We start from the raw sequence: 12,874 nt of genomic DNA, 5'->3' as shown, positions 1-12,874 counted from the left end.
TTTCTTCTGTTTTTTATCAGTAAGAGATGAATGCTTAAGTTTGCAGTCGGAGCTGCTAAAAGTAAACAATGCACATCACATCACTGCTTACTTTTTGTTCTTGGCATTGTTTTTTCCACCTCTGAGGCCAGGGGTTACAAAGGCAATGTATGGGGTTGCAACCCACAAACAAGGGTTCACTAGCGACCCCTAAATGATGTCCATGGTAGAGATCCAGTAGACAAAGTAACTGCGATCAGCGCCGAGAAGAAGATGCAGACTGGAGCGGAGCATTGGCACTGTGAGGATAAAAGAGAGAGCAATGGAAGCCTTCTCCTCCCCTCCCACACAACTCAGATTTACATATCTCCAGCAGAAAAATAGGGCTTAAGAGGTCTTATAGACCAAAACCACCGCATCACAAACCAGGAACTGTCATGCAATAGAGGCCATCTAAAACACAAGACAACAAAAGTAGAAAGGCCAGAGTGCGGATGAGCATGGCTCAAGAGGAATGCACACAACTCTGGCTTTAGGGTGAGAGGGACAGCAAGACATACTAAAGAGATACATGGAGAGGCTGAAACCACTTATGCAACTATGATAGTAGAAGTCATCGGTCTGACCTTGGACACGTTCCAGAGACCCCAACATTGTCTTAATCCTGAGCGACTGTCCATCACAACATAGAACATCTTGGGCCACACTGACAGTCTTACTGGGCCAATGCACCCTAGCAGTCAGCAAATACATTTAACTTGTTCAGCAATAATGGCCTGCCCTATTTGATTACCTGACACTCTGAGGTCATGCTTCCTGCTTCTGCAAAAATGGTCAGAGATAAGGCGCCACTTCCATGCAGCAAATTAAGCTGGACAAGTACATGAAGATGACATCATGTGCAGCTGTACATTCTCATAGAGCAACTGCAGCTATTGAGACTATCCCCGCAGCCACCACAATAGATGCCAACCAGCGAACCATTAAAAAATGCATAAATCATTCAAAGGCAAAATAGATGATGTTCACCTAGATGTCTCTCTGACCCAAAAAGACCTCTGCAACGCTATAGATCATGTCACATAAGTAGATGGGCGAGTATCAGATGGAGAAGATTCACTTCAGTTCCTGAGAGACACTGTGTCTCACCTTTCAATGGTCACCAAGCTTTTAAGAAAAATCATTTGAAGATATTGACAGAAGAGCACACAGGAATAATCTCGGAATTGCAGACATGCCCGAAGGGGAAGAAGGCCCTATTCCCCTACAATGCTTTACAGACTGATTCAAATCCTAGATTTTCGATGAAGAACAGTATAGTTGCTATGTTCTTGAGGGGGTACATCAAGCCTTATTTCCAATGCTATCCCCTGGAAGCCTCCCTTGCTAGGTCATCATACATCTCCTAAACTACATAGAGATGCAATATTTAAGACTGTCCAATAAGGAGGTGGGGTAACTCTTGACTCCAACAAAGTCATGCTGTTCCTGGACTACACCTGTTTGGAGCAAACACAGAGACAACCATTTATCATGTCAAACAACAGATGAAAGCAGTACAGTTAGACTCCATCCTAAGGTTCCCGGTAAATCTCAACGTTAGCTTCCAAAGCAAGGATTATTTATTGGAGACACAGAAGGCTGCATGGGACTGGGTGGAAGAGTACCAGTGTCCCATGTGCAGCAGCCCAGCCTTCTGACATGAAGAACCTTGCAAGAAACCAGAAAAGAAGGAAAAGGAGGCAAAGATGTACCCAGACCTTCACTCCAACCCACAGTTGGAAGGGAGGCGATGAGACCTTTGGAAATCCAGTCTGCAGAAACTACATAAGATGACTGATCCTGTACCCGTACCTTAGCCTGAAATCAAGGACTCAGTACCTAATTCCTAAATGTCACTCAGAAGCGCCTCCATTGAATTATGTTGAAACTAACTTCACAATGTTTTGTAGTCTGTGATCACAGATATTAATTATGGGTGGGTGAAGAGGTGTCATGGAAAGCGTCAGGCTAGTTATCCAAATGCTCCCCTGAAATCCCAAATGTTTAATGTAATTGCACAGGGTTAGCAAATATGGGTGACAGATGCTTCTGGGGTAGAAGCGTTGGTAGGAGGGTAATGGGGAATGAATTTTCATTTTGGGGTTACGCTTAAGGCCGAGCAACACGTTAAAAAGCAAAACAAGACACAGCAGAGGATCACACTTCCAGTAGAGATTGGAAATAACCCCTTAATAATACTACACTTGGAAAACCAGCCATCAAATGCATCTTCTGGAATGTCAATGGCCTCAATAAAAAACAAAGGTAGGTACCATTTGGCAATATGTTAGGTGATACAGCCCATTGGCCCTCCTGTTGTAAGACACACACTTATAAGGTACTAAGTGTAATTTCTTTGGGCAGATTCAGATACAACATAGTCTACCGAACAGGTTTCAGTAAAGGCTTCAAGTCGTAGTTACACTTTGACATAAAAACCCACCCATTCTGCTGGTGGTTTTTGAAGTATAGCCTGACAACACTGGCTGGTCCATCACTATTTTTGTGCAACTGGAGGGTCATATACGGCCCTTGACCAACATTCTGCCTACTCTCACAAGAAATTCCCTTAGGGAGCTCAACAATGTGTTATTTAGATTAAAGTAAGGCACAATAGTGATTGGAGAAGACTTTCATGGCATAATGAACAGTGAAGTAGAGACATGTTGTAAGGGCTCTCGCCACTGAGCAGTTGATCCTGTATCATTGCTTGGGCCGACCCACTTGGCCTGTGTGATGTACAGGTGTGCACTGTTAATTTTCTGTTGCTGTTGGCTTATTTGCACTATGTCGATGAGATACTGCTATTACCATATGATACCTCAGACCATGCCCCACTGGAATTAAAACTGAGAGGTGCAAATAACATCTTTTTACTCAAAGAAATTAAAAGTTACTTTGAACTGAATAAGGAATTGGTGGAACTGCAACAAGTACTATGTAAAGTCTACAAATCAGCATTGACTGGTAGGGAAAAAGGTTATCTGAAGGACTGGGAGTGGGGTCTAGAGGATTCTGGAATGGTAAATTATAGCACCTCAAAAATACTGTAGAGCAACCAAGGAAGGGACACACAAAATGAAAACACTTGGTGACGGAAGCGACTCTTAGCATATAGCTGGCACCCCAAAAATGAGTCTATGAATTAAGTGACAATTAAGTTAATCTTTTGTTCTGGCTAGCCAGCTAGGACCTGGCATCTTGTACTAAAGCCAGGATAAGGGTTGCGGGCAACTCAGTAATCTCTGATGTCACCGGCATTGTGGTTGCCTTTGCCAACTATAATAGTCAAATTTAGAAAGCACACACCCCCTTCCAAAAGAGAGCACAACATGCCATTGGACAGTAAACTCTCTTTCTAACACTTATGGCAGTAGTACAGGAGCTATTAGATGCACTACTGATCTAGGAGGGAATTGGTGAAGCATTCAAAGGCAACCAGTCAGGGAAAACACTAGGCCCTAATCAGTTTCCAACAGAATTCTTTTAGAAACAAGCCTATTATCCATACATCATCTGGCACTATTCAGTGAAACGCCCCAACACGGCTCATTCTCCCAGACATTAGAGGGACCACAATATCAGTCATACTGATATTGTGTTCGACCTCATGGTCACAGGTTCAAATCCCGGCGGGTCCACTCAGCCTTTCATCCATCTGAGGACGATAAAATGAGTACCATTGAGTTGGGTAACAATAAACATCTTTTATTCAGCGCCAAGATACCCCGTCAGAGGTGAATGTGCGTGTTACAAATGCACATGTTATGTTATGTTATGGTACCATACACAATATCAGGCAGGCAGCGGTTGCAAGGCGCCAGGTTAACTTTGTTGAAGAAAGAGCTCAGCATGTGGCTGTGACTTGTGGTCCTCTGGGGTCAGGACTCCTCTTTGGATGAGGCAGATATGAGCCCTTACCCAAATGTGCTGCACGTGTCATAGACAATCAATGTTACTGTCTAAAGAAGAGAGGCTAATAAGGCAAGGTTTGCACTGTCTAGAGATGCCCAGCCAAGACTGCATCAACAATAAGGATATTGTGATGAAAGAATATCGTGGACAAAATAGCTAAGACCAAAAAATCGAAAGGTCCAGCCATATAGAGGAAGTATAGATCTACTATTCCTAACTTAAGTGTTGTCTGCCCAAAAATGTATATATATTTATTACATATATCTCAATGCAATTGTTGTAACAGATGTAAAATTATTGAGGATGTCACAGATAACTTATAGAATTAAGGTGTGCCCAATGAATAAAAAATAAATTGTTGAATGGAAAATAACCATTATAAGATGGCCGCCATGTAAACAGGATCTTTTTTACTCCTTTGCCCCTTGTTGATTTTCATGATACATATGAATGAACTGCCCCTTTATTTTGTTTGTTTAAATATCTGAACAAAACAAAGTCATATTGACATTGAGGAAGGCGAACGTGCCAAAATGCGGTGTTTTACACGTTGGCAATATAAAATGGCGCCACTAGCACGCATCGCCCGACATCACAACCTCAACATAATCTCCTACGCCGACGACACGCAACTGATCCTTTCCCTCACAAAGGACCCCTCACCGCCAAATCCAACCTCCATCAGGGAATGAAGGCTGTCGCCGACTGGATGGAGGACAGCTGCCTCAAACTGAACACAGACAAGACAGAAATCCTCATCCTCTGGTCCAACCCCTCCGCATGGGACGGCCCCCACCGACCACGCACGCAACCTGGGAGTCATCCTCGACTCAAAACTCTCCATGACCAAACAAGTCAACGCAGTCTCCTCCACCTGTTTCAACACCCTCCGCATGCTCCGCAAGATCTTCAGATGGATCCCGACAAACACGAGGAAAACAGTCACCCAAGCCCTGGTCAGCAGCAGGCTCGACTACGGAAACGCCCTCTACGCCGGAACCTCGGCCAAACTCATCAGCGGACTACAGAGAATCCAGAATACCGCTGCACGCCTGATCCTCGACGTCCCGCGCCGCGACCACATCTCCCTCCACCTGAGGAACCTGCACTGGCTCCCCGTCGACAAGAGAATCTCCTTCAAGCTCCTGATCCACGCACACAAAGCACTCCACAAAACCGGCCCAGCCTATCTCAACAGCCGACTCTCCTTCGACGTACACAACAGGAAACTCCGCTCGGCTGACCACGCCCTGGCTACGGTCCCACGCATTTGGAGAACTACTTCCGGAGGCAGATCCTTCTCCCATCACGCCGCCAAGACCTGGAACACCCTCCCCATCCACCTACGCCAAACCGAAGACCTGCTGACCTTCAGGAGACAACTCAAGACCTGGCTCTTCGACCAGTAACTTCCTTCCCCCCCAGCGCCTTGAAAGTTGAAACCCGCCCGGGTGTGTAGTGCGCTTTACAAATGACCTGATTGATTGATTTATTGAAAAATAACAATTTGAATACTCCTGGTGTGCACCTTATCTGTTTGTGGTCAGAACCACAGCTGTACAATGTGTATATATATATATATATATATATATATATATATATATATATATATATATATATATATATATATATATATATATATATATATATATATATATATATTACCTACTGGCGGTCGCCAGTAGGTAGTTATAGTTAGGACCCTGTTTCCATAGGAAAACCGCAACATTCTATTTTGAATAACTTTGGCGCCGGTCAACGAATCCTCGCGAAATTTTCAAAACTAATGGGGCGCTACGCTCCGCTCCCACCCTGAAAGTCTCGGGGGGATTCGTCAAGCGGGGGCTGAGATAAAAGGGGGGTCCCAAAACGCGTTTTTCCCATGCATTTTTCCATAGGACCTTTAGACACAGCTACAGCCCGAACGGCTGAACAGAGTTCCTTGAAATTTGGCAGAGAGGTAGTCTACAGGTCAAGGAAGTGCCTTTTGTAGGTTTGGTGTAAATCTGTTCAGTAGATTCTGAGAAAATAGCCTTTAAATCAATATATATATCTGAGCCAGCTTACGGTGCGCTTACCGTGCGCTTACCGTACGCGTACGGTGACGTGCGCGAGCGCGATTCTGATTGGCTGTTAGATCTTAGTAAACCTTCGAATCGGTCGAAACCAGGAAGCGGCGGCCGCCATTTTGTGTGTTTCACTCAGAAAAAAAAGGGTGATAACTTGAAAAGGGGGCAAGGAAGAGAGTTACAGACCCCCTAACATTTGAAAGGGGGTCAAAGAAGGACAGAAAAGTACAAAAAAAACATTTATTAATTTTTAAAAAAAATCGCGGGGTACGCGTACGGTAAGCTTACGGTGAGCTTACCGTACGCGTACGGTAGGAAAAAAAAATAAAAAAAGAAATAAAATTCAGAAATAAGTGTTTAGATATTAGGGGGCTCTAAAAAGAGCCGTTGTGTTTATGAAGTGATTTGATTTTTTAGTGGTACCTACAAGTAAGTACCGACGCAGAGTCTAAGGTTCAAGAGGAAGACTCTGTTTCCTTCATCAGTGAAGTGTACACCATCTCCTCTATAAATGTCTTGCATGTCGTAACGCAAGTTGTTGTTGTAAATGGAACCCATACCATAGTCTCGGAGGAAAGCAGAAACAGATTTGTTGACGTGCTTTCTTGCTTTGTCAATCTGCGGACAAAATTGATTGGACCAGTTCCATTTTTGCCTTTGGCATATGTTAGAATACACAAAGGCAGTTTTAGGGAAAAGTGAAAACAGTTGTGCAAAGGTGTCCTTCATAAGCATTTCCAGACCTACCCCAGTCAAATTGCCTAGGTCATTGCCACCACAGTCCACTATTATGAGGTCAGGGTGTTGGATTTGCATGAAGGATTTCACCAATGGCATCAATTGGTGCCACTTTAACCCTCTCTGACCAATCCATTTAATGTCTACATTTGGCAAAGCAAGGTCTCTCACCATACCTGTTTTCTCTGCATACTTTTCACTCCAGAAGACATAGCTGTGTCCTACAATCCACACTGTGAACATCTTCCAAGGAGATCGGGGTGCACTCAGGAGGTGTAATTCAGTAGAATGGTAAAAAGAAATGAAAGACAGTTTGGAAATGGAGGCATACATATTTTTTTTTTTTTAAAAAGAACTGATTGGCTGTTTTATACCATTCTACACTAAAAACTAGGCTGTATGTGTAAATTTATAGAAGCATGTTTTGTATTGGTACAGAAAAATGTGTTACCAAAGAACAGTACTATGGATTTGCTGTTAGGTTTGAAAAGTCAAGCACTCCTGCTCTTTGGAAATGAAACATTGTGTGGTGAACTTCTGACCTAACTCTACACAGCAGTGTTTCAAGAGCAGTTGCTATGGTAGCAGGCAGAAGTCAAGTTGGGGGAAGGGTACTAGGCTGAAGTCAAGTTGGGTGAAGGGTACAGTTGGAAAAGGGTTGGTTTTCAACCAATAGAAATGTGTGATTACATTTGAAAAAAAGGGGGAAGCACTGAGATTTGAAACTAACATGTATATGTGTGGAAAAAGAGAGGGAAACTTTGCCATTCTCTGGTTCTGCTGAGAGGAGAGAGGTGTACAGAACAGAGATCCTGGCTCTGATAATCTGCTGTTTGAGTGCCACATTTCTTTCACAACTAACTAATTTTAAAGGCGAGTTAAGAGTTTGAGAGGGGATGTATATGGTAAATTAAGAAATGAATAATAGAATTGGAATTCCTTTTGTTGAAGTTGTGTTTATCATTTTGTGTTTTGGGAGAAATTTAAATGTGAGGAACATGTAAAATAATATGGACTATGTTTTCACCATAAATTAAGGTGTACTGGTATAAATAAGGAATACTTTTAGGGTTTGAGGTTCCAGTCAGTAATGCAAATACATTCAGCATCACTAAGGCTGGTTGCCCTTGCTGGAGTGTAGTCAGTCACCCAGGTTACACATGTTGCTGGTCTCAGAAAGCTGTTTGGTATTGCTCTGGTGATTTTACATTTGCATTAGATGGAAAGGGGGAGCTATTTTTTTATGCAGAAGCAGACTCTTAGCACACACCCAGCTGCTTATCCTGTGGAATCATGCACAGTATTCACAACCGAGTGGGGTTTGAGGTTGCAGTCAGTAATGCAAATACATTCAGCATCACTAAGGCTGGTTGCCCTTGCTGGAGTGTAGTCAGTCACCCAGGTTACACATGTTGCTGGTCTCAAAAAGCTGTTTGGACATGTGCTTTTTTAAGAATCTGAAAAGTGGATTCAAAATGTGTCAGACTGTAAAAGTACTTATCACTTGCCAAAAAAAAGAGTAGTAAGTGTGCTTTCAAATCGGCAAAGAAATGTCGTTTTCTGACTAATATGAAAACATGACTCTGTGTGCAAAGAGGAATTACAGGCAGAGATTTATTGCGTATTGCTCTTGTAATTTTACAGTTGCATTAGTAGGAAAGGGGGAGCTATTTTTTTGTGCAGAAGCAGACTCTTAGCACACAGCCAGCTGCTTATCCTGTGGAATCATGCACAGTATTCACAACCGAGTGGGGTTTGAGGTTGCAGTTAGTAATGCAAATACATTTAGCATCACTAAGGCTGGTTGCCCTTGCTGGAGTGTAGTCAGTCACCCAGGTTACACATGTTGGTGGTCTCAAAAAGCTGTTTGGACATGTGCTTTTTTAAGAATCTGAAAAGTGGATTAGAAATGTGTCAGACTGTAAAAGTACTTATCACTTGCCAAAAAAAAGAGTAGTAAGTGTGCTTTCAAATTGGCAAAGAAATTTCGTTTTCTGACTAATATGAAAACATGACTCTGTGTGCAAAGAGGAATTACAGGCAGAGATTTATTGCGTATTGCTCTGGTAATTTTACAGTTGCATTAGTTGGAAAGGGGGAGCTATTTTTTTGTGCAGAAGCAGACTCTTAGCACACACCCAGCTGCTTATCCTGTGGAATCATGCACAGTATTCACAACCGAGTGGGGTTTGAGGTTGCAGTCAGTAATGCAAATACATTCAGCATCACTAGGGCTGGTTGCCCTTGCTGGAGTGTAGTCAGTCACCCAGGTTACACATGTTGCTGGTCTCAAAAAGCTGTTTGGACATGTGCTTTTTTAAGAATCTGAAAAGTGGATTCAAAATGTGTCAGACTGTAAAAGTACTTATCACTTGCCAAAAAAAAGAGTAGTAAGTGTGCTTTCAAATTGGCAAAGAAATTTCGTTTTCTGACTAATATGAAAACATGACTCTGTGTGCAAAGAGGAATTACAGGCAGAGATTTATTGCGTATTGCTCTGGTAATTTTACAGTTGCATTAGTAGGAAAGGGGGAGCTATTTTTTTATGCAGAAGCAGACTCTTAGCACACAGCCAGCTGCTTATCCTGTGGAATCATGCACAGTATTCACAACCGAGTGGGGTTTGAGGTTGCAGTTAGTAATGCAAATACATTTAGCATCACTAAGGCTGGTTGCCCTTGCTGGAGTGTAGTCAGTCACCCAGGTTAGAGATGTTTCTGGTCTGAAAAAGCTGTTTGGACATGTGCTTTTTTGAGAATCTGAAAAGTGGATTAGAAATGTGTCAGACTGTAAAAGTACTTATCACTTGCCAAAAAAAAGAGTAGTAAGTGTGCTTTCAAATTGGCAAAGAAATTTCGTTTTCTGACTAATATGAAAACATGACTCTGTGTGCAAAGAGGAATTACAGGCAGAGATTTATTGCGTATTGCTCTGGTAATTTTACAGTTGCATTAGTTGGAAAGGGGGAGCTATTTTTTTATGCAGAAGCAGACTCTTAGCACACACCCAGCTGCTTACCCTGCGGAATCATGCACAGTATTCACAACCGAGTGGGGTTTGAGGTTGCAGTCAGTAATGCAAATACATTCAGCATCACTAAGGCTGGTTGCCCTTGCTGGAGTGTAGACAGTCACCCAGGTTACACATGTTGCTGGTCTCAAAAAGCTGTTTGGACATGTGCTTTTTTAACAATCTGAAAAGTGGATTCAAAATGTGTCAGACTGTAAAAGTACTTATCACTTGCCAAAAAAAAGAGTAGTAAGTGTGCTTTCAAATTGGCAAAGAAATTTCGTTTTCTGACTAATATGAAAACATGACTCTGTGTGCAAAGAGGAATTACAGGCAGAGATTTATTGCGTATTGCTCTGGTAATTTTACAGTTGCATTAGTAGGAAAGGGGGAGCTATTTTTTTATGCAGAAGCAGACTCTTAGCACACAGCCAGCTGCTTATCCTGTGGAATCATGCACAGTATTCACAACCGAGTGGGGTTTGAGGTTGCAGTCAGTAGCTCTGGTGTCAACTGCTACGCTAATGTAATGCTGAATGTTGCATTTTATCTGGAAAGTTTGCAAGAGCAGATAATAGTAAATCAGAGAAAAAGATTCTGTTCTGAGTTGAGTCTCCTTTTTCAAAAGCTGAGTAATGATAAAACTCAATAGAAAGTGCTACTGAAATTAGAAAACTTTTAGATGTATGTTCAGGATGTACACAGTTTTCTCAAAATGTACAGCAAGACGCACAGGAATTCTTGTTGTATTTTCTTCAGGTACTGGAAGAAGAAGGTGTACACATTGAAAATTTGTTTGGTCTCTCTTATAAATGGGAACATAGTTGTGAAAACTGTTTCAATACATGTGGCTCTAATGTTGATTCTGAAAGGTTTATTTATTTAACATTGCCAGAGAGTAAAACAGTCACTTTTGCTAAATTAGTTAAAGATGCTAATCATAGCATGGAATGCGGTGAGTGTAAATCTGACATGTTTTCAACGTTAATTTTAAAGGAATACGGACAGTATGTAATTTTAATGATGCAACGATGTAGAGCTGATGGTTCAAAATTGGATACTTTAATAAAGAAGTTTACAGGACAGCAATTATCAATTTCAGGAAAAACTTTTGTAACAGTTGCAATAATTTTCCATGATGGACCTACTGTAACTTCTGGTCATTACACAGTTTATCTAAAATGTAAAAAAGGCTGGACAATGTGTAATGATTGTCAATTGGTTTTTAAGCAACGTTTGCCGTTTGATTTAGCAAATTCCTATCTAATCTTCCTGAAACCTAAATTTTAGAGAGAATTGGCAACATCTGTACAAAACAATTTTACCATTTTATTGGATTACCATTGGAATTTTCAAATTTAAAGATTTTTAAAATTACCATTTGGCCTAAAGGAAAGGTAACCAATTGTATTGTGGACTTATATAATTCTTAATTAATGTTTCGGAAAACAACATTTTAGAGAGAATCGGTAACATCTGTACAATTTAAATTTTTGTATTTTATTGGATTACCATTGGAAATTTAATCAAAAAAGATTTTTAAAATTACCATTTGGCCTAAAGGAAAGGTAACCAATTGTATTGTGGACTTAATTAAATTCTAATTAATCTTTCGGAAACCAAAATTTTAGAGAGAATCGGTAACATCTGTACAATTTAAATTTTGGAATTTTATTGGATTATCGTTGGAAATTTAATCAAAAAATAATTGCAAAAATTAACATTTGGCCTAAAGGAAAGGAAACTAGATGTATTATGGATTTATTTGAGATATATTATTTTTGAGATTATGCTTCTGTAAGAAAATTGTCAGACGGTATTTTTTAGAAATAGTTTTTGTTATTAGATGATATTTTTAATGAATAATATTTTGCATTTTGATAATGTTATGTTTAAACGAGAAGAGATTCTGGGCTTTTTTTAAACAATCTTTGAGATTGTTATTTTTTTTTTGCCCGCTGTTAAGTGATGAATGCAATTGCTTTCACGATTTATAGTGAAATGCAATATATTCTGAAAACAGCAAAAAAAAAGGCAAAAAATTGTTTTTGGAAAATATGTAAATATGTGTACTGTATTATAAAATGTTTTATTAAATATTAATACTTTTTTCTTTTTTTTCAGATTGAGAAAGAAAATTTTCGAAAACTTGAACCATTTTTCTAGCAATTAAAATTACATTTTAATTAATAAATAATTTTTTGAGTGGGTATGGTAAGTCAGAAATTTCATGGTCCCTTTTTTCCACTTCTCCACAATCACATTTTCAGTTTTTCATTGTAATCTCTCAAGGACCTTGTAATGTGGTAATTGATTTTTAGCCGTTGTGTTCGTACAGGGACAGAGGAAAGAAAGAATGGGAATATTAGTCGGTAGGACAAATGTGCTGGTCTATTTTATTGTTAACTAGGCCAACACTGGTCTCCCTATGAGCAATTAGACCATAACAAGTGGCGCACCGCATTGTAACCCTCGCAAACCGATGGTTAGTTTCCAGAGGACCAGAAAAAGGAGATGCTCCCCCCACAGATGAAGGGCTCAGCTGACCTGCCGAAGATGGACTCGGCCCTGCAGATGATGGACTAGGCTGAGCTGCTGTGGATGTGCTTGGTTGACTTACTGAAGGGTTTCCTCCAGTATGTCGAGCATATGTCCTACCGTGTACATCATGAAGGTGTCTTAACATAGTGTGATTCCCGAAGGAATACTTCTTGTTAGGATTCCCTCTTGAAAGTACACGGTCACAAAGCATACAAGTCACTAAAGGTGCATTTACCTTTTTCTTGCCCTCTGGAAAAGAAAAATACTCCCATATGAAAGAGCTCTTTTGTTTCCTCCTTCTCTGCCTGATGGTAGTGCTGCTAGCCTCACTCTCAGAAGAGGTCTGCTGTTCTGCCATCGTATCACAAAGACAACTCAGCTCCTTCTCCTAAGGGATCACAAGCAGAAATGAGGGGAATGGGTGTGGTGTAGGAGAGTTCTAGAACTGAAAGTAGTAAAAACCAATCAAAAGTGTTGTTTCTTGATCACATGACCCAACGTGCGCGTACGTTACGCTTACGGTGCGCTTACGGAGCGCTTACGGTAAAAGTACGCATGCGCGTAAAAAAGACACGCGCACG

Source organism: Triturus cristatus, chromosome 3_2, assembly GCF_964204655.1.
Source record: "Triturus cristatus chromosome 3_2, aTriCri1.1, whole genome shotgun sequence".
Lineage (NCBI taxonomy): Eukaryota > Metazoa > Chordata > Amphibia > Caudata > Salamandridae > Triturus > Triturus cristatus.
The sequence above is the reverse complement of the archived record's forward strand: the minus strand, read 5'-3'. Positions refer to the sequence as shown.